The 23094-nt window shown below is 35.0% G+C and overlaps 1 protein-coding gene across 23 annotated transcripts in view; it reads right to left on the minus strand.

Annotated features, from left to right (window-relative positions):
* Erc1 (ELKS/RAB6-interacting/CAST family member 1) overlaps nt 1-23094 on the minus strand; it is a 502961-nt gene that overhangs the window by 135861 nt on the left and 344006 nt on the right. The gene's annotated exons all lie outside the window — the stretch shown is intronic.

The raw sequence follows: 23094 nt of genomic DNA on the forward strand, positions 1-23094 counted from the left end.
AAGACATAATGCTTACTCCACCTATTTTTGTTTTCATAAGTAACTATAAGGGACACACTATTAGGCATAAAAGGATGGGAAATGCTAAATGCAGAATCTTTTAATTAAAGTGTTTTTGTTTTCTTCATTAGGGAGAATATGTTCAAAAATAGTAAAGTTGGGGCTGGGATCATGGCTCAGTGGTAGAGTGCTTGTTTAGCATGTGTGAGGCACTGGGTTCGATCCTCAGTACTACATAAAAATAAATAAATAAAATAAAGTGATTTTGTCCATCCACAACTAAAAAAAAATTAAAAATAGTAAAGCAATAACCTTTGTCTCTATTGAATTATATCTTTACCTCTCAAACATATAAGAAAATGACAATTAAAAATATTATTTCAGGGGCTGGAGGTATCAGTCATTACTAGAGTGCTTGCCCATAATGCACAAGGCCCTGGGTTCAATAACCAGCATTGCAAAAGAAAAAAAATTCAAACAGGTTTTAGTATCTTACACATACAAACTACAATTTTAAAAAAAGTTTTAGATTTTTGCTTACTTTTTAACAAGAGCAGTAGATACTTTAGAACTACAGAAACAGGTATCTGTTATTTCTCATATTTGACATATGCCTTTTGGGCTTTTCTTCCTCTTGACTAAATTAATTAATCTCACTTAGAGCACCACTATTTTGTCTTATGTTACAGCCATATACATGTTTTTCCCATTTCTGAAAGCTGACTGATAGCATGGACTTCATCATGTCTGCTTTCTATTCAGCTTACCTGGGATTGGGCTGTAGCACCTTACTGGTGTCTTCCTCATGGGGTGAATTCAGTTTTTCAATGTGCCATTCTGTCTGTGGCCAGTTAGCTCAGCTGATCAGAGCAAGAGTAATAAAGACATAATGCCTTCTCTGGGTGTTTCCAGTTCAAATTTTATCTTCTCCACAGTTCAAATTTTACCTCTAGCACACATAACTATCTATAGGTCAGCATTCCTCAAAAAATGCACTGCATAGAAGTATAGCAGGATAATAACAAACACCCCATGAAAAAAGATTTCCACGGTCAAATAAATTTGGGGAGCACTTGTCTTAATTGGACTGCTGCAGAACCTAGAAGACTTTTTTTACGGTATAAGTTACATGACTTTAATAGGAGGCTCTATGTTATGGTAGGGATCAGCAAACAACTGCCCATGGCCAAATCTGGCCCACTGCCTGTTTATGTATAGCCTAAAAATGAGGAATGGTTTAACATTTTTAAATGATTGAAAAATTAAGAAAGTAATATTTTGTGTCACAAAATAATACATAATAATATTTTGTAAAGATTATGACATTTAAATTTAGTGTTCATAAATAAAATTTTAATGGAACACAAATGTGCTCATTTGTTTACATATTTTCTATGGCTGCTTTACTATTACAACAGATTTGAATAGTTATGAGAGACTCAATGAATGGTCCACAAAGCCCAATAAATTTATAACATGGCCTTTTACTGAAAAGTTTGCTAGCTCTACTACAAAGCACTTTTCAAATTTAAGTGATCAACTAACTACTTTCTCTCTCTCTCTCTCTCTTTTCTGGGTAAAACATCAATTAACACTTTTTAGGGACAGATACTAATACTTCAGGAAAACAGTTGGGAAAGTAGTGATCTAAAGCTAAGTCAATGGTTCCTCAACAGAATGGGTACCAGACTGCTTTAATCAGCTTTGTGTTGCTGTGACCAAAAGACCTGACAAAAACGATCAGAGGAGGAAAAGTTTATTTGGCTCATGGTTCATAAAGGGCCAACTCCTTAGCTCTGGGGCCTGAGGTGAAGCAGAGTATTATGGAAGAAGGATGTGGTGGAGGAAAGCAGCCTAGGACATGGCAAGGAAGCAGAAAGAGGTCCCTTCACAAAATGTAAAACCCAAAGGCATGCCCCCAGTGACCTCCACCCTCCTCCAGCCACACCCTACCTGTTTACAGTTACTGCTTGGTTAATCCATATCAGTGGATTAATCCACTGATTAGGTTACACTAATCATTTCATATATGAAAATTCTTGCATTATACCACAAATGAGTGTTTAGGGGACACCTCAAATCTCAACCATACATAGAGTACGAACGCACTGGGTAAAAATTCACTCTATTACTTCAGCAAAATTATGATAGGGCCAGACAACTCTACTAGGCATCTTGCATAGATTAAGTAATTCAATACTTACTTCGAGGTTATGAATTTGAGAGAGGAGATTTCTAGTTGGCAGTGTACTGATGGGCCTGAAGTTGGCCAGAGTTAAAGCTGAATGTAGGAATGATCAGCACAGAAGGTAACTGAAATCACAATAGTGCAGGAGACTATCAAGATAAGAGGGGCACGTACTGGTGGAGCAAAAGTCAGAAAAGAACAGGGGGAATAGTCAGCAATACAAGAAAACAAGGAGAGAATGGTTTACTGGAAGACAAAGAAAATCTCAATAAGAGATGGTCAAGACAGAATGCAAATTTTCCATTGGACCTAGTTTTCCAAAGTTACTAGTTCACTTGCAAAGTAACTTAAGTGTAATGAGCAGAAGACACATTGAAAAGGGCAGGCAGCAGAAAAGAAAGTAAACACCAGTGAAAAAATGGGAAAAGATTATATAATAGACTTTTAGGATCCTGAAGAACAAAACTAATCACATGTTCTTAGCATAACAAGAGGCCAATATATCAAGAACTATGTAATGTTTTGAACAACTAAAAAAAAAAAACCCAAACAAAAAACAAGAGGCCATATAGATAAAACCCATTTATGAAAACTATTGCTTGAATTTATTCTACTGCATTTCTGCCATGTGATCCCCCAGACTCTGCTTAAACACATTTAATTAGATGGAACCCTAGCTGCCTCAAAGCAGTTTACACTAGCTTGGATGAATTCTCAGAAAATTACTTTACATAATAGACCCTGAAAGCTGTCTCTTTGTAACTTCCAGAGTTCTATCCCTTCAGGACACATAAAGAAATTTAATCATTCTTCCAAATGACCATCCTTTGAATATTTGGAAATGTTATTCTGTTTCCTTAGTGCTACACAAGTGTTTCTCAAAACTTTGACCAAAATGCTTTGGCTTAATTTAGCTCTTCCTTAAGCTCGAAGGCACCAAATATGTCTTTTAAAGAGCTAGGAGACATGTATGAGCTGGCACTTGATGAGCTGATATACTGATTAATTTGTAAGATAGCAAATATGGCTAGAAATTTTATTTAAATCAATTTTAAGTTGTATCATATGTAAAGACCATTCTTGGAAAAAAAGAAAACCTCAATTAAATATGCTGGACCTCCTGCCTCGATTATTGTGGTAAACAAAGTAAGTTTTGAGACTTTGTACAAAGAGCACATATAATAAATATGGATCTTTCATGGCTTTGTCATGATTAGACTGATTTAGGAAATTTTACAGAGATTAAGCCATAACATCATCTCTTTTGTAAAGTTCATTATTTTCCTTGTCCAAACATGCTTCTGGATAAGAAGACTTGATTGCTTCTTATATCCTGGAATTTTATCACAAAGGAAACAAGAGATTTGATTGAATATACAGATTAAATCACACTTACATCTATATTTTAAAAAGAAAAAAGTTATTTCCAACTTAAAATAGTCCTCCTCTAGAGTAAATACACACTGTATGACACAGAAGATAATCAATATATATTTGTATATCCTCTCTTGTTTGATTTTTGTTTTGTGATGATAAGGTGGAACCCAGGACTTCATGTATGTTAGGTAAGTACTCTATAAATAGAGTTATATCCCCAGTCCTACTTGTATGTACCTTGAAAGAAACAAAAAGAGAGTCAAATGGAAAGAAAAAAGTAAAAACAAGTTTTGCAGTCTCTAAAAAAGAAGATAATCTCTAATTAAGCATATTATTTTCTCAAATTTTTATAATCATTAAGTGCATGTAGGAGAGCACTTGAGACACCTGCTTTAAGAGCTAAACTGAAGGTATATGAGAACAAGAAATTATTTGGGGATTTACTGATAGATTTCAATTTGATGCTTCTAAGATAAATTTTAAGAATATTTTAAACAAGTATCTAAATACATGAAGTATACATGATGACATTCAAAACATTTACAGTTTGTCTCCAACATAAATTTCTAACCTGACGACCCAGTCCTTTAGAAGTTTTTTATATTCCTTAAATATATATGCTGCTGCTTCCTTTGACAGTGTCTTTTTTTCTTATCCATTATTTAAAATGGTAGTCTTCTGACCCTTCTTGCCTCCTACTGGTTCAGCTCAGTTCACTACACATATATTAAAGGCCTTCTATGTGACGATGGTTGAGATAAGCACCAAGAAAATCAAGATGTGGACCCAACTTTGAAATGTTATCCTGTGAAATTTTCTACAGCTGCAACAGAGTGGCATAGTTAAGTCTTATAGTAGACAGAGGCTGGTGAATCCTAACAATATTGCAAGACAATGAGGTGGGTAAGGCCAGAAGCCTTTGGAGGTGGGGGAAAATGGGGAGTTCAGTATTTTGTACTGGATTAAAAACTGGAGGCCAAATAGACCTTTGGGTCCTTTGAAGCAATATATGCTAAGCAGCAATTTATTTATGATCTCTTGAACCATGGGGTAGGGGACTATTTGCTTCCTTCTAAAAAACTGTTTGTGAATGACACTTATGTGTTATTGGTAAATAAGCCTTCTCCAATTCAACTGGTTAATCACATGTACTTGGAAGTTCTTTTTCTTCTTATTTCATTAATAATGTCCCTCCACTCAACAAGTGCTGGCGAGGATGTGGAGAAAAGGGTACTCTTGTACATTGCTGGTGGGACTGCAAATTGGTGCGGCCAATTTGGAAGGCAGTTTGGAGATTCCTGGGAAAGCTGGGAATGGAACCACCACTTGACCCTGCTATTGCCCTTCTAGGACTATTCCCTGAAGACCTTAAAAGAGCATGCTACAGGGATGCTGCCACATCGATGTTCATAGCAGCACAATTCACAATAGCTAGACTGTGGAACCAACCCAGATGCCCTTCAATAGATGAATGGATAAAAAAAATGTGGCATCTATACACAATGGAGTACTATGCAGCAATTAAAAAGGACAAAATCATAGAATTTGCAGGGAAATGGATGGCACTAGAGCAGATTATGCTTCGTGAAGCTAGTCAATCCCTAAAAAACAAATACCAAATGTCTTCTTTGATATAATGAGAGCAACTATGAACAGAGCAAGGAGGAAGAGCAGGAAGAAAAGACTAACATTTAACAGAGTCATGAGATGGGAGGGAAAGGGAGAGAAAAGGGAAATTGCATGGAAATGAAGGGAGACCCTCATTGCTATACAAAATTACATATAAGAGATTGTGAGGGGAATGGGAAAATAAACAAGGAGAGTAATGAATTACAGTAGATGGGGTAGAGAGAGAAGAAGGGAGAGGAGGGGAGGGGAGGGGAGGGGGGAGAGTAGGGGATAGGAAAGGTAGCAGAATACAACAATTACTAATTGGGCATTATGTAAAATTGTGGATGTGTAACCGACGTGATTCTGCAATCTGCATTTGGGGTAAAATTGGGAGTTCATAACCCACTTCAATCTAATGTATGAAATATGATATGTCAAGAGCTTTGTAATGTTGTGAACAACCAATAAAAAAAAATAATGTCCCTCCACTAAAATGGAATTTTAAATTGTTTAAGCAATTTGTATTGTGGATACTTCTGTTGAAAAAGAAGCATGTACTATTATTTTATATATAATTATGTTAAAAATTTCCAAGATCAGCTGAAGATATAGCTTAGTGGTTGAGTTCTTGTCTGGCATGAGTGTGTTTGATACTCAACACTGTCCCTTGTGGGTGGGAGAGAGAAAAAAATCAAATAGTAAGAGAAAGAGAAAATTAGCAACTGAATAGAAAATATTTGCTAAAGATAGATCTGATAGAAGGCTGTTATCCAAAACATACAAATAATTCTTAGAATTCAACAACAAGGAAATAAACACTCTGATTAAAAAATGGGTCAAAGACCTAACAGACATTTTACAAAAATAAGAATACAGATAGCAAATAAACATATAAAAGACCATATGGCATCAGTGAAATGCAAATTAAAGCCCTGAGCTACTACCACACACCTCTCAGAATGGCCAAGGTCCAGAATATTGGCAATACCAACAATGGTGAGAACAGCAACTCTCAATCATTGCTAGTGGGAATGCAAAGTAGTGCAGTCAACTTTGGCAGACAGTCTGGTGGTTTTGTAAAAAACTAAACATAAGATCTAGCAATTCACTCCTTGATATTTACCCAAAGAAGTCAAAAACTTACATCTAAACAAAAACCTGCACACTATGTTTATAAAAGCTTTATTCATAATTGCTAAAAGTTGAAAGCAACCAAGATGCCTTTCAGTAGATGAACAGAAAAACTGTGGTATATCCTAACAATGGAATATTATTTTGTGCTAAAAAGAAATGAGTGATTAATCTATGAGAAGATATGCAGAGAATTACTAAGCAAATGAAACAAGTCAATCTGAAAAGGATACATACTGTATGAGTTCAACTATGTGACATTCTGGAAAAGGCAAAGATATGGAAATAGTTACAGATTAGTGGTTGTCAGGGTTGGACATGGGTAGGGAGGAATGAATAAGCAGTGTACAGAAGATTTTTTAGGGTGATATTCAATTCAATATGATACTATGATGGTGGATGCATATCATTATATTTGTCAAACACATAAAATGTACAATACCAAAAGTGAATCTTCATGTAAACTATGGACTTTGGATGATTATGATGTGTCAACAACATAGGTTCACTGACTGTAAAAAATATACCATTCTGGTGAGGGATGTTGACAGTGGGGGAGGTTGGGTATGTGTGGGAACAACGGGTATATGGAAATTCTCTGTACTTTCTGCTCTAGTTTTCTGTAAACACTGAACTATTCTAAAAATTAACTTTATTAATAAAATTTTACAAATAACAAGTCACATTTAGTCAAAAGATGAAAAGATAGGATACAGATGGGAAAAATATGTGTAAACCACATATCTGACAAAAAAGTAGTGTATAGAATATATAAAGTATTCTCAAAACTTAACAGTAAAGGGGCTGGGAATGTGGCTCAAGCAGTAGCGTACTTGTGTGCGGGCCCAGGTTCGATCCTCAGCACCACATACAAACAAAGATGTTGTGTCCACTGAGAACTAAATAAATAAATATTAAAATATATTTATTTATTAAAAATTCTCTCTCTCTCTCTCTCAAAAAGGAAAGAGAATTATAAAATTAAAAAAACCCTTAACAGTAAAAACAAACAAATCAAGCAATCCAATTAGAAAATGGGCAAAAGAGATATAAGCACATGATGTTCAACATTTTCCTCATTAGGTAAATGCAAATTAAAACCATAATGAGATATTACTATATATCTATTAGAATAGTTAAATAGCAACAACACCCAATGCTGCTGAGAACATGGCAAAACAGAATCATCCATACAATGATGTTTGTAAGGTAATATGATATAGCCATGTAGAAAAGAGTTTGTCGGTTTCTTTAAAAATTAAATATGATCCTGGGAATTTATTCCAGAAAAATGAAACCTTAGATTTACACAAAACCTTATTTGCAATTATTACAGACTGTAAACTACCCAGATGTCCTTCAACAGATAAATGGTTTGGAATGTGATGGACATCATTATACAAAATACATGTATGAAAACTTGAATTGGGTGTCAAAATATTTTATATACAAACAGAGATACAAAAATTGTGGTATATATATGTATTAAGAATTGTAATGCGGGGCTGGGATTGTGGCTCAGCGGTAGAGTGCTCGCCTGGTATGTGCGGGGCCCTGGGTTCGATCCTCAGCACCACATAAAAATAAATAAAATGAAGATTAAAAAAAAAGAAGAATTATAATGCAAAAAAAAAAAAAAAGAATAGCATTACCTTAGATTATGTAGAGGGAAGTGAAAGGAAGGGAAGGCTGGGGATGTGAGGATAGTAGAAAGCTAGTAGAATGAAACAGATATTATTACTTTATGTATGTATGTGACTGTATGACCAATGTGATTCTATGATGGGATATAATTTCTCAGAAAAATGAGAAATTATATCCCATCTATGTATGATATATCAAAGTATATAAGTGCAATCTACTGTCATGTATAACTAATTAAAACAAATAAAAAATTTTTAAAAACAGATAAATGGTTAAATTTGTGGTACATTCAAACCATAGAATATCACTCAATAATAGAAAGGAATTACCTGCTTATAGCTGCAACAACCTAGATGAGAATCCAGAGAATTATAGAGTAAAAAAGGCCAATCCAAAAGGATCACATACTGCAGAATTCCACTTATATACATTATTTATTTATTTATTTTTAATTAAAAAAATATTTATTTTTTAGTTTTCGGTGGACACAACATCTTTATTTATTCATTTATTTTTATGTGGTACTGAGGATCGAAACCAGAGCCCCTCACATGCCAGGCGAGCCCACTACTGCTTGAGCCACATCCCCAGCCCCTTATATACATTTTTTAAATAATAAAAATAGTGAACAGATATCAGTGTTTGCCAAGAGATGAGGAAGCGATAGGGAGAGGGAAGTGGGTATACCTACAAAAAAGAATCTTTGTGAAATTCTCTACATCTTTACTCTATCAATGTCAACATACTGGTTGTGACTTTGTATACAATCTTACATCTGGTTTTGTAAAATGTCACCATGGGGGAGGGGAGAGAAGAAATGGCTAATGAGTACATGGGATCTCCTTATATTATTTGTTACAATGAAATGTGAATCTACAGTTATCTAAAAATAAAGTTTGATCAAAACCAGAAAAGGTCGGGACTGAGCTTGTGGCTCAGTGATAGAATGCTTGCCCAGCACGTGTGATGCACTGGGTTTGAGCCTCAGAACCACATGAAAATAAATAAATAAAATAAAGATATTGTGTCCATCTACAACTAAAAATATATTTTAAAAAAACAGAAAGGTTATTTCATGCAAGTTAAAATAAAAATTTATTATGTTGTCTACTTTGGCAGCTCAAAATCTGACTATTCCAGATAAATCCTAAGTGCAATTTTAATAGAATCTCCTTATTAGTACTGAGGAGTCCAATGAAATTAAAAAGGTAGGTAGGAATTCTTATCATTGCAATACAGTACTGGCAATCATAATGTAGATACAAAAGAGGGTGACTGATCAGAGGCTTAGTACAGTGTGGTAATTCCTGAAACATAAAAAATTGCTTGAAAAACTTATGAGCTACCATCTAAAACAAATATATCCAAAAGAAAATATTAGTGACAAGAGTACTAGACCACATCTCAGAGGTTTTTTGTTTGTTTGTGTGTTTGTTTTTAAAAGCAAACACATCAGAGTGTATGAACTAAAACAGGTCATAGAAAACCCAAGGCTACATTATAAGAAGGACGCTCTAGAGCTTAAGTCCCATACAGGAGGAAGAGAACTCTTGAATGTGACAGGAGCTGCTGTGGCTCTGTCCTATCTCACTTTACTTGGGAAACTGCTGTAAATCCATAAAGAGCCATCCCAGAGACCATGTGTGGCTTACATAGTTGCCATTCCTACTGTGGTATGGCATTAATAAATCATGGGACTTGGGTCAGTACAGCTAGTCTGTGAAGTGATTCATGGAGCCAGCAGTACCATCCCCTAGGACTGTATACTTTATTACAGTAAACCTTAGAACAAGTACAATTTCCTGACTCAAGAAGCAGCCTTTAAATCAGGACACCTGGGCAGCCCTGAAACCACTTAAAAAATACAATAGGTCTTAACTCATCACTGTTTCTCAGGGATGGCCTGGACTTGCCCCAGGCCTGTTACTTTTAACACTAAATACTAAATTCAAAATGAGTATCTTCTGAGTGAATTATTATGGTGGCAGAACTACAGAATGAATATAATGCATCCCATCTTCTTATCTCCATTGTCTTCTGTTTTTCCCTGACTTTACTTTCCAACTGAAGAAAATAATATTCCCCAGGTCAAATTTCCCTCAGTCCTTTTTCTATTCTTTAAAACTCATTACCAAGAAGAGTTCCTTTTGGCATCAAAATAAGAAAGCTTTCCCACTAGATAATTCAATAAGGAGCACTAGATAGTGATTCTGCAGACCAAGCTGCCAAGGCGGTCTCAGGGCTAGAACCTACACATGCAGTCAGAACTATTTACGTAGATGATATATACCTTAAACCAAGATTGGCAATAGCTCCATAATCTTGTTTAGGAAAATTGGAAATAGAACCAGTTGTAAAGGTTATATGTTTGTTGAACTGCTCAGGGCTTTTTACTCTAAGCTCTTAAGAATAATCACCAAGCTACCTTTCATGTTCTCAACTGTTTGAATAAAATGCTTAAAGTGGCTAAAACAAATAAAACCACATTCCTAGGTATCAAAAAGAACTCCTTTAAGGCCAAGATCTCAGACTGTTTTTAGCTAGACAAAATCCTAATCAATCTCACTTTATGGATTTACTGAAGCCAAAGACCAGTCATGTACTAATATTATTTTATGCTTCTTCTTGTAGAATCCTGAGAAAAAGCATGTTGGGACTCTATTAAAACCAAGGAAGTGACTCCAATGCCCTGGTCTTCTTGGATACATCTGAAGCAAATTTACTTTATTCAGCCAAAGTCTTGATGCATACATTTTGTGCACATGTGGCCAGCAATAGACACACACAAAAAACAGTGTGTTATTCTATTCCTTTACAACAGGAAAAGAAAATATAAGGAGTCTAGCTCACGTGCCTTTCCACATCTTTCCAAATCAATGAAACACGGAGGTGTTCAGAAATTTAAGCTTGGCAATTGAAAGTCAGTATAAACTGCAACAATAAAATGATAAAACATTTCAAGGCTCAATGCTTTCCAATGAATCATAGAGAGGAAAGAAATGATTGAGAATTCTCAGCAACTACTCCCAAAATGACACTTTGATGACAATGAGATCTCTCATGCAACTTAAGGGGCAGAGGTCTCTACAGATCCCGAGTAGGGAAATCTTGTGTGGTACAGGAATCATGTTGTGGTATGTTGTGATATATTACACATTTTTTTTTCTTAAGCTGATTCTTCATGGTTGACTATACAGTCTAACAAGTTTCCTAAAGTTTCAGTAACAAAGCTCTATCATGAGCAAACATTAAACTTCCAGAGACAGCAACAGCACACATATTCCTTGTTAATGACCTGGCTTAATTCTTGCATCTGTATCTTGCTAGAGAGGACATTCAAACTAGGAGAAGGCAATGGCAGACCATGTATATTGGTCAGACGTCACTAGGTGTGTTAGTTAGCTTTTTGTTGCTGTGACAAAATATGTGAGAAAATCAATTTAAAGGAGGAAAGAGTTATTATTGGTTCAAGGTTTTCATGGCTGCTTGGTCTCATTGCTATGGGCCTGGAGTAAGGCAGAACATCATGTTGAGGAGTACTTGACAGTTAGAACTGTTCACCTCATGGCATTTGGGAAACAGAGAGTGAAGAAGGGGCCAGACACAAGATATACTACGGCAACCAACTTCTTCCAACTGGGCCCCATCTATAATTTTCACCACCTCCCAAAAGACCATTCAATTATGAACCCATAATGGATGAATTCAGTGATAAAATCAGAAGCGTCATCATCCAGTCACTTCCTAGTCATCTAACAGTCATCCCTAACTGTTCCACTTCCTAATATACCACACTCAATTAATAACCAATATGCCTTTTCTGTCTCCTAAATATTTCTCAAAAATCTCTTAAACCTCATTAGCACTGCTTTAGCTCAGATCTCAACAACTCCGAATTCCCAGTGTTTTCCTAATTCTTATCTTTCCCTCTACATCTCATTCTCTAAATTATCTCTAGTGTCATATATCTGAAATGCAAGATGGGTATCACTTCAAAATATTTAGCAACTCTTTTATCTCTTCTAGAATAGGGTAGCCAGCCTCCAATATGAGCCCCAATAATACAATCTAGTATTTTATAGCCTTTTCCTACAACATACCAGCATTGGTGTGTGAAAATAGAACACAGCAGGAGTGATGTATCTCACATCTGAGATTGGTTTATAAAGACTCTGTGGCCTCTGTTTTAGGTGTTGTCTCATTCTTGGGTAACTTGTTCTGTAGGAAGCCAGGGGCTGTGCTATGAGCAGCCCAACAGAGGGGCTCATGAAGTGAGGAAAAAAAGGCCTCCTACAAACAGCCAGTGAAGAAGCAAGGACTCCTCTCAATACCAATCAGTGCCCAGATTGAATAAGGAAGGCTACTGTCATCATTAAGTTTCAGGTATGCAGCCCCAGTAGACACTTTAACAGTGATCTCATGCAAGATCCTGGGTCACAAGCATATACCTACATGGTTCTTGAACCCTGGCCATCAGAAACTATGAGGCAGGAAATGTTGTTTTAAGTCACTAAGACTGGGGAATTTTGCCATATGGCAATGAATAACCAATACACAGGATAAAAATCTCAGCTCAGCATGACATATAAAGTCCTCCATGGCTATGATTATCCCTCTTTAGTCTTAAATTCTGTCATTCCTCATTTTAATTTATCCTCTAATATTACTGAGTTACTTGTGACTCTCAAATGTGCTATCAACCTCTATTCAGCTTTTAAATCCTTTTTTTTTGGTACTGAGGATTGAACCTAGAGGCACTCAACCATTAAGCCACACACATCTTCAGCCCCTTTTGTTTTTTATTTTGAGAAAGGGTCTCACTAAAATCCTTTTTTGATAGCACATCCTTGTAGAAGCTGTCCCTTATCATTAATTCTTTATCTCCCTTTATGTCTTAGATAATTTGAGCAAAGCCAGAATTCTGTGCTACTTTTATACACAATACTTTCAGGATCAACTGTACATCACAACTTCGATTACAGCCAATGGGTGAATGGTACAGTGTGGCCATAAAAAGCAGCTTTATGTATATGCTTCCATATTTGAAGTTGATCAGGATGTACCATTGTTTATATATGTTCCTCCTTGGCACCTAATATAGGTATTCAATAAACACTTATTGAATGAACAAACTTGTAGTGAATTTTTGATATCACCATGTTATGCAAACACGTAAAGTACATAGCTTTAAGAAACAAAAATAAAGAATTATACAGAACCAGCAATTATAATCCTTAATTCCTACTTTTAATTATTATAACCCCAGAACCAAAAGAAAAGGAAAAGTGTGTAGAAACATCCCTGGCAATTCCATAACCAAGGTAAATTTTGTTAAAAAATACAAACAAACTTGTGGATTTAGGTCATGAGGTTTAATTTAGTGTTTCTGACACTCTTTATATTATGGAACACATAGAAAATTATTTGATGTATGGAAAATTGAGCTAAAAAGATGACCTTGCTCTTGGCACACACCTGAAACCTATTTGTGACATAGTGGTATGCTACAGCACCCTGGATCATTTATATAGAATGAACTTGTAGGCTTTAAAATTAAATATGGCAGTTATCTCTAAAGGTGGTAATTACAAAAGTTTCTCCTCAATACTTAAAATAAATAATGCACTAAAAAACATTCACCTGTAGCAACCAGATAAGAAAAAGATCACAATTTCAACTTTTTTTTGTTTTTAAATTAATTTTTAAAACAAAAATTTTTTAAATTGTAGATGGACACAATATCTTCATCTTATTTATTTATTTTTTAAGTGGTGCTGAGGATTGAACCCAGTGTCTCACACATGCAAGGGAAGCGCTCAACCACTGAGCTACAACTCCAGCCCCTAAATTGATTTTTTAAAAAATAAATGACAGTGGAATGCATTACAATTATTATTACACATATACAACACAACTTTTCATATCTCTGGTTGTATATAAAGTATGTTGACACCAATTCGTGTCTTCATACATGTACTTTGGATAATGATGCCCATCACATTCCACCATCCTTGCTAATACGCTGCCTCCTCCCTTTCCCTCCCACCCCTCCACCCCATTTAGAATTCATCTATTCCTCCCATGCTCCCCCTCCCTACCCCACTCTGAGCAGCCTTTTTTATATCAGAGAAAACATTCGGCATTTGTTTTTTTTGGGATTGGCTAACTTCACTTAGCATTATCTTCTCCAACGCCATCTATTTACTGGCAAATGCCATGATTTTATTTTCTTTTATTGCTGAGTAAAATTCCATTGTGTATATATGCCACATTTTTTTTTATTCATTCATCCACTGAAGAGCATCTAGGTTGGCTCCACAGTTTAGCTATGTGAATTATGCTGCTATAAACATTGATGTGGGTGTGACCCTGTAGTATGCTGTTTTTAAGTCCTTGGGGTATATAGACCAAGGAGAGGGATAGCTGGGTCAAAGGTGGTTCCAAACAAACTGAGATCAGAAGTAAGGGAATGATTTTGTGAGAATTACCAATAATATTCCCAAATTTGGAGAAAGAAGGATAAAGAATTGAAAGAGTGAATTATCAGTTTAAGAAATGAAAATCAGTAGAAAATGCTCATCTATAGTAGCCTTGGTACAGGCAAGGAATACTACATCATTTCCTAGTTATTCCTGAAGAATTTTGCAAATGATTTGAACCCTACTCACCTTGGCCAGGATGAATACACAGTATTTATCAAATTCAAGGAAAAAAACCCTGAGTCAAGTCCTTCCACAAAGACTGTGCATGGCCTTAGCTGAGCACTGCCCCTGCTACAACATCTCTCAGGCTAAAGAAAAGAAGACTAAAGTAAGTTCTCAGTTTCTTAGCTCTTCCTTAGATGTAAGCAAGTAAGTTTCAGATATGGTAGGGATGGGAACATTCACTTACTCTACATGAGAGGAAACACACCTAAGAATTTCATGACAAGTTGTTATTCTTCAAGTAAATGGCAAACAGACACTATCAATCAGGCAAAAACAAAAAGTAAAAAGCATATTCAGTATCCATTAAGTCTTTCCTGAAAAAAGCCAATTAAAAATATAATTTGATAAACAAAAAGATGAATTAAACCAATTTAGAGATAGAAAAATATGGTAAAAATGATAAACAATTAATTTAAATGTTGAATCCAGACTGAGTAAATTTAGAATTTTTAAAATGAGTTATGAAACAAATGTTATAAACCTTGGCAAAGCTAAAACAAAATGTATCTTTAAAAGTTGGAGAGAAGTAGTCTTAATTTCATTTTTTTAGAGTATGGAGCTAGTTAATACTGATTAAAAGAAAAGATAGGGATGTAGCTCTGTGGTACAGTGCATGCCTAATATGCAGTAAGATGCAGGGTTTGATCCCCGGCACTGTAAAAATTATAAGAAAAAAAAAAAGGTTTTGTTGTTAAACATGACCCTAATCTCTTAACCTTGGGAGAGATAGCTTCAGAATTCTCCTTTATGATAAAGAAACATTCTACTAAATTTTTTTTTTTTTAATTTTTTGAGGTCTAGGAATTGGACCCTAGAGCTTCAGGCTACTGCTATTTTTTTGGGTAGGGGGGTTCTGGAGATAGAACTCAGGGGCACTCAACCACTGAGCCACATCCCCAGCCCTGTTTTGTATTTTACTTAGAGACAGGGTCTCACTGATTTGCTTAGCACCTTGCCATTACTGAGATGCCTTTTAACTTTCGATCCTCCTGCCTCAGCCTCTCTAACTGCTGGGATTATAGGTGTGCACCATTGGGCCCAGCTAAAATTTCCTTTTTGTTAAAGTTAAATTTCGTTTTTATTCATAATGGCATGTTATTCATGCCAAAACAATCAGTAGCAGAACTCCAAATTGTAAAATACAAAATGTAAAATACAAAATGAATACTGAAGCTGCTATATTTTGAGTATCCCATGAAGTATGTTAGTATTAGGGATACAGATATAAAGGGGAAATACTAGTGTGACAAATGGCATTGTCTTTTGAGGGATGAAAAAAATTGGTTATTTGCTTATAGAACCTGTTTTCAGAGGGCTCTGTTGACCTCATGTTTCATATAGGAGAGGTCCCCAGAAGAGCCGTAAAGACAGCCTTTAAGTCAGGTGCTCCAAATCCTGTATGTCAAAACACAGCTATTTTCTTAATAAATATTCCAAAGTCAGGACTGATTAGTTTAGGGACTGAAAGGAGTTGTATGGATTGCATATATGACAGGGGAAAGAAACAGATATTGATATTGGTGTTTATCTCATTAACACTTAATTTGCTTAATTTGTAAATTTCAGGAGTATTCCTTACTGGAATCATACAATAGATCCTTTACTAGTCTTCTGCACTAGTCTCTCCCATTTTAAACCATTCTTCCTTTTGTTTATTTCTCTCTTTCCACAGTTTTTTTTTTTTAAATTGGTGAATTGTAGTTGTACATAATGATAGGATTTATTGTTACATATTCATACATGCACACGATATAACAATATAATTTGGCCAATATCACTCTCCAGCACTTCCCCCTCCCCTTCCACCTCCTGATCCTTTTCCTAAACTGATCTCCCTTTGATTTTCATGAGATCCACCCCCAGTCCCCATCTTTCTTTTCATTTTTCCTTTCTAGTTTCCATATGAGACAAAACATATGACCCTTAACCTTCTGGGTTTGGCTTATTTTGCTTAACATAATGGTATCAGGTTCCATCTATTCTCTTGCAAATGATGTAATTTCATTTTTTTATGTCTGAATAGAACTTTTTAAATTCATTTTCTTTATTCATTCATCTGTTGATGAATACCTAGGCTGGTTCTATAGTTTGGTTATTATGAATTGTGCTGCTATAAACATGGATATGTATGTATTACTGTATGATGACTTTAATTTTTTAGGATAAATGCCAAGGAGTGGTATAGCTGGGTCATAAGGTAGTTCTATGCCTAGTTGTTTTTTTTTTAATTGAACATGGACACAATACCTCTGTTTTACTAATTTATTTATTTTATTTTACTAATTTATTTATTTACTAATTTATTTATTTTATGTGGTACAGTAGGATTGATCCCAGAGCTTCACACGTGCAAGGCAAGAGATCTACCACTGAGGCACAAGCCCAGCTCTTCTGCCTAGTTTTTTGAGGAACCTACATCCTGATTTCCATAGTGGCTAATTTACAGTCCTATCAACAGTGTAAAAGTATTTCTTTTTCTTCACATCCTCTCCAGCATTTCTTATTTGTATGTCCTTTCATTTATGAATTCCCCTAACAGAGAAGTGACAGGCACAAACTGTTTACCATTCAGTAAATTTTAAACTTTCCAAAGTTTAAACAGTTTTGAATATTCATTCAGAGTGACTCAGAAAGAAACTGTTAACAGAATTTACCTAACATATGCCACGCTGATATCAAAACATCAAATTCCCTGTTAATTAAAAAATAAGTCCTGTCACATACTACAACATGGATAAGTATTGAGGACACTATGCTAAGTTAAATGAATCACAAAAAAAACAAATACTATATGATTCCACTTAAAGAGGTACTCAAAGTAGCCAAATTCATAGAATCCACAAAGCAGAAGAGTGGCTGCCAAAAGCTGGGAAAAGAAGAGTCATTTAATGGGTACAGAATTTCAGTTTTGCAAGATAAAAATGTTCTAGAGGTCTGTTTAACAACAATGTGTATATATTGAACAGTACTTTGTTAGTCAGTTTTGTGCTTCTGTGACTAAAATACCTGATAAGGACAATACCTGATAAGGACAGATATTTAGTACATGGTAGGCCAACTCCATTTCTCTGGGCCCACAGTGAGGTAGCACATCATGGTAGAAGGGTGCGGAGGAAGCACTGCTCATTTCTTGATTGCCAGGAAACAGAGAGAGGGAGAAGATGAACCATTCCAGGGCATGCCTCCAGTTACCTATTTCCTCTAGCCACACCCCACGCTGACAGTTACCACCCATCATTCCAGTCAGGATGGACTGGTTTAGATTACAGCTCTCACCATCTAATCATTTCATCTCCAAACACTCCTACATTAACAGGCACTTTTGGGGGACACTTTATACTCAAACTACAACAACTACCAAGTGTGTGTATGTGTGTGTGTGTGTGTGTACACATATATACGTTGTACACAGACACAACATCTTTATTTATTTATATGTGGTGCTGAGGATTGAACCTAGTGCCTCACGCATGCATGGGAAGTGCTCTACTATTGAACTACAACCCCAGTCCTCAACTGTATATTTTTAAAATGTTTAGGATGGTAGATGTTATGTGTGCTTTTTATTTATTTATTTTTTATTTTTAAAATTTTTTAATATTTATTTTTTAGTTTTTGGCAGACACAACATCTTTGTTTGCATGTGGTGCTGAGGATCGAACCCAGGCTGCACGCATGCCAGGCAAGCACGCTACCACTTGAGCTACATCCCCAGCCCTATGTGTGCTTTTTATAATAATTATTTTTAATTTAAAAAGACAACTGCAAGTTAAATATAAATATATAAATGTATACAGAGAAAGCTTATAAAAGTCTTATTCTAGAGCAACATCTAGATATCCATAGTTATATGACTGAGATGAATAACAGAATTTCTCTCGTAGGAAATTTGTATTTCTGAGATGTAGTTTGTATCTTTGGGAACTTTCCCCATTTCTTGTGACATATTTCCCATAGTAAAAAATAATGGACATTCAAAAGAAAATTAAAATGTTAATATTCTTAGTTTTAAATTAATATGTATTTGTTCCTCTGGAAGAAGAGAATAAAATGGCAAATATCACTTAGAGTTAAAATAATAAGAATTTTAAAATGTCATATCCTTAACAAAAGAGCAGATAAATAATTTAAGGTATCTCATTGAGTAGAATATTATATGTTACAATTAAAAATGATGAAAGCTGAGCATGGGGGAGCATGCCAAATACCAGGTACTTAAGAGGCTGAGGCAGAAGGATTGAAAATTCAAGGCCAGCCTCAGCAACTTAGCAAGAACTGTTTCAAACTAAAATAAACTTTTAAAAAAGGCTGGAGATGTAGCTCAGTGGTACAGTACTTGCCTAGCAAAGGGGGAAAAAAAGGGATATAAATTGACATTAGTTTATATAGAAAGTTTTTCATATTTATTGCTAAGAAGGAAAACATGTTTATGTAAATATAAAAATAAATAATAGTTTCTACAGTTATACATCAAATATTCAGTTAGGTTTAATTTTCATTTCCCTCTTTAAATATTTATGAAATGTTTGAATGTTTAAAAAGTAGTATTTTTATATTGAGGAAAAGAACCTTTCTACTTCCCCACCAAAGAACTGGAGTAAAGACTGAAAATATCAAAATTGCTTCCTGAGGGTTGGATTTGCCTTACCCAAGTGTCTTATTTGTCTGCATGGCATATTTCAATAATTTATATAACCTGCTTGATCCTTGAAAACATCTATATTTGTTATTACTGACGTAAGGACTGAAACCTGGACCAAACAATCATGCAGAACCTGCTCACTTATGTGGATTGAACAGTGTACTTCTTATGTTTATGGAAGCTGCTTATAAATTTAGAGTTATCCTATAAATGCAAAATCCATCAGCAGTTGGTGGGACAGGACTGGTTGCAGCATAGTATATTGCTAAACCTGGAAGTATCTCTGTTTTCACTTACCCTGGGATAAAATAATAAATGCCTAAGCATTTGAACTTAAACTAGAAATCTTGGAACCTAATGTGGCGCCATTCAGAAATCTAGGCCAGCAAAGATACCACTATAGAAGAGTGACAGTACTAGAGAAGAGTAAAAATATCCATAGAACCATGCATGACCAACTACTCAAGCCAAACCCAAACCAACTATTCCTGATTCCTCCATTTCCTTCATCATCAATATCCAATCCATCAGAATGCCAAAGGCTCAACCTACAAGATACATTCTAGATATATAAGTTTTGAAGATGTAAATTTGACTTATCACTACCCTGCTTAAAATTCTCTGATAGCTTCTCATTGTACTTAAGAATAAAATCCACATTCCTTCAAGGCATTCCATGACCTGAGTCTTGCCTGCTTTTCTGGGCTTATTTCCTACAAATCCCTTCACTTATTTATACTTGCTGGTCTTGTTTCTGTTTTTCAAACAGGCCAAGCTGATTCCTGCCCGTCACCCTTTGTATTTATACAATCTTCTGCCTGGAATGCTCTTACCCTACTGGCCACATAGCTAATTTCTCATCTTTAAGGATATAACAATTGAGAAAAACCTAAAAGAAGCATTCCTTAACCTCCTCATCTAAAATTTTTCCCACCACACCATGAATCACCCCCCTAGCAGTCACTTTGTATCATAAAATCCTCATTTTTTCCTGACACTTAATCACTATCCAAAAGTACTTTATTTATTTTTAATTAATTTTTTTGTGGTGCTGGGGATGGAACTCATGGCCACATTCATGGTAGGCAAGTGTTCTGTCACTGCACAACACCTCCAGCTCTGTTTACTTATCATATGTTTATTCCCCCTCTAAATAAATGCCTAAGTATTTACCCTATAAGGTAGGATCCTTATATATGTTAATCACTTGTTTATCCCTAGAAATTAAGAATATTCAGCAACCAAGGGATATTTAATAAATGTATGCTGAATGAAATAACTGAAATGAAATAATTATACCACTTGGTAAGAATTACCTGAGCTTCCTGACTATACTTTTTTGCCTAATTTCTAGAAGTTTTTCCAGTTCATTGGAGACCCATTAAATAAAAGAAATATAAATAGAAAATAAACCCATAAGAATTAAGTCAAAGGAAAGAGGGTCAACACCAGATGAGTGAATTCAACATATTTCTGGCTGACTATGAACAAAACAGATAAAACTATATGCAGATACATCCAGGATACATGCAGAAGGGAGCTAATAAAAAAGATGGGAGCAGATCTTCCCCTGGAAAACTCCAAAGAGGTTTAGAACTCAAAAGTAGGACGTGTGGAAGGTAAGAACGAGAAGATAGACACAAGAGATTTCACTGAAAGTCTTTTGCAAAGTTGCAACATCTGCTCTTCCTTATTTCCCTATTCTCTTGTCCACAACATGCAGCATATTATGTAATTATAATAAACAAGCAAAGCAGGCAAGCAAAGAAACCCCAAACCCCTGAGATAGTAAATAAATTATGTGGGGGAAACCTAGAACTGTTTACAGGTTAGTGTCCTGGAATAAGTTCTTTCTTTCTCAAACTTGGTAGGAACCTCCATACTAAGTTATTTAATAAATTGCACAATACCATCAACATTACTTTTTTATTAAATAGATTTTGCATTAGATGATTTTGCCCATATTTATTCATCCCAAAGAAAATTGATGAGTTCTGCCACTGTATATAAAGCTACAAGTCAGTCACTGTTTTCACAAAGACCTACCTGGGAAGCAAATCTATAAATGCCACCAAAGAAATTTCAATTCAATCACCTACCACAATCAATCCAGTTCTTAAATATGAATGGGCAATTAAGTATCAAAGTCGTATGTGAAACAATCCACAATGAAAGAAAAACTAAATCTAACCACCAAGGCTAGAGGAAACAATTCAGGAAATAAAGTCTTTAAAAGGGTTTTAATTTTCTCAGACAATCAAGAAAACTTGACAGTTTACAAAACAGATACAGAAGGCCATGAGAAAACATTCAGATTCACAGAAATACTTCTATGACAATTGTTTAGTAAACTGTTGAAATGATTTAATAAACTCATGCTTTGAGGCATAAAATACATAGGAATGACTGATAACACAGAGATCAGGAAAACTATAGCTGGACTCAAAATACAACTTTGGACTAGAAATGGACCAGAGAGCTCCAATGTGTTATGAGAGAGAGCAAAGCCATGGCCTGCAGGAATCTGGATCTGAGTGCATGCTGGGATAGCTAGCAACCTGAATCCTACTCAATGATGGAGCATCAGGGCAAATCCAAATTCATGGCTTAAAATCTGTAGCTACTCTTTTCCTGTCCTATCAGTTACCTTTTAGGATTAAAGCATGGAAAGAGGAAATAGTCTCAATGTCACAGAATAAATCTCTGTGACAGTTTTAATATCACCTGGGTCAGGAACCACCATTAAACTGGAAATGTTCATGGTACCTGTTTATAAGACCCCCAAATAAATAATTCATGTTTCCATCAATTATTTGAGTGAGTAGATACCTATATAGATGAATTGCTAGATATATAAATACAGACAGGCTCACACTTATAATAATTCAACATAATGATTTTTAAAATTTTATGAGAGTGTAAATGTGTACCCATATAATCACTGTTTTCCACTTTCAGTATTGAACAAATTATATGAGATATTCTACACTTTATTGTAAAACATTTTGGGTAGATATTTTTTCCTAATGGTAAGCAATGGAAGTACATTTTGGGTAGGTGAAGCTAAGTTACAATGTTTAGTAGGTTAAGTGTACTAAATGCATTTTCCACTTAACAATATTTTCAACTTACAATGGGCTTTTACCAGGATGTAACCCCATTGTAAATCAATGTAACTCCATTGTAAATCAAGAAACATCTGTATTGTATATTCCCACAATATACTACTACATGTGAAAATGTTTATGAAATTTATAATGGAAGGTTAAGAAAAACAAGACATGAGAGTATTTACTTGATATCCATTTATATATAATACAAAACTAAGAAAATTACAATTGCATTCAGAAGTCAGATTAGTGGTTACCTAAATGAGGTGTTATTAACTGGGGAGGACAAAGAGGCTTCTGGAGTACTGATAATATTCTGTTTCTTGATTTGAGTACTGGGTTACATAAGTTTTCCAGTTTGTAAAAACATTGTGAACTGAAAGCATACTCATTTCACCTATAGGTGTAAAATACTTAAGTAAAAAAAAATTAACAAATGTTGCTAAAATTAAAAACAGAAACTAAGTAGGAGATAGTTTATTGGATGTAGCTAAAGAGTGAATCAGTGAATTGGAAGAAAGAGGAATTTACTCAGAACACAAAAGAGAGAGATGAAGCAACATAAAACAGAAAAAAGAAATTAAGAGATATGTAAAAATGTCTCAAACTCTAATATAAGCTTACTAGGAGCTACAGAAGAAAAGAATTCTATATAGAGAATAGGAAAAATATTTCAAATAGATA

Source organism: Ictidomys tridecemlineatus, chromosome 6 (genome assembly GCF_052094955.1).
Source record: "Ictidomys tridecemlineatus isolate mIctTri1 chromosome 6, mIctTri1.hap1, whole genome shotgun sequence".
Classification (NCBI taxonomy): domain Eukaryota; kingdom Metazoa; phylum Chordata; class Mammalia; order Rodentia; family Sciuridae; genus Ictidomys; species Ictidomys tridecemlineatus.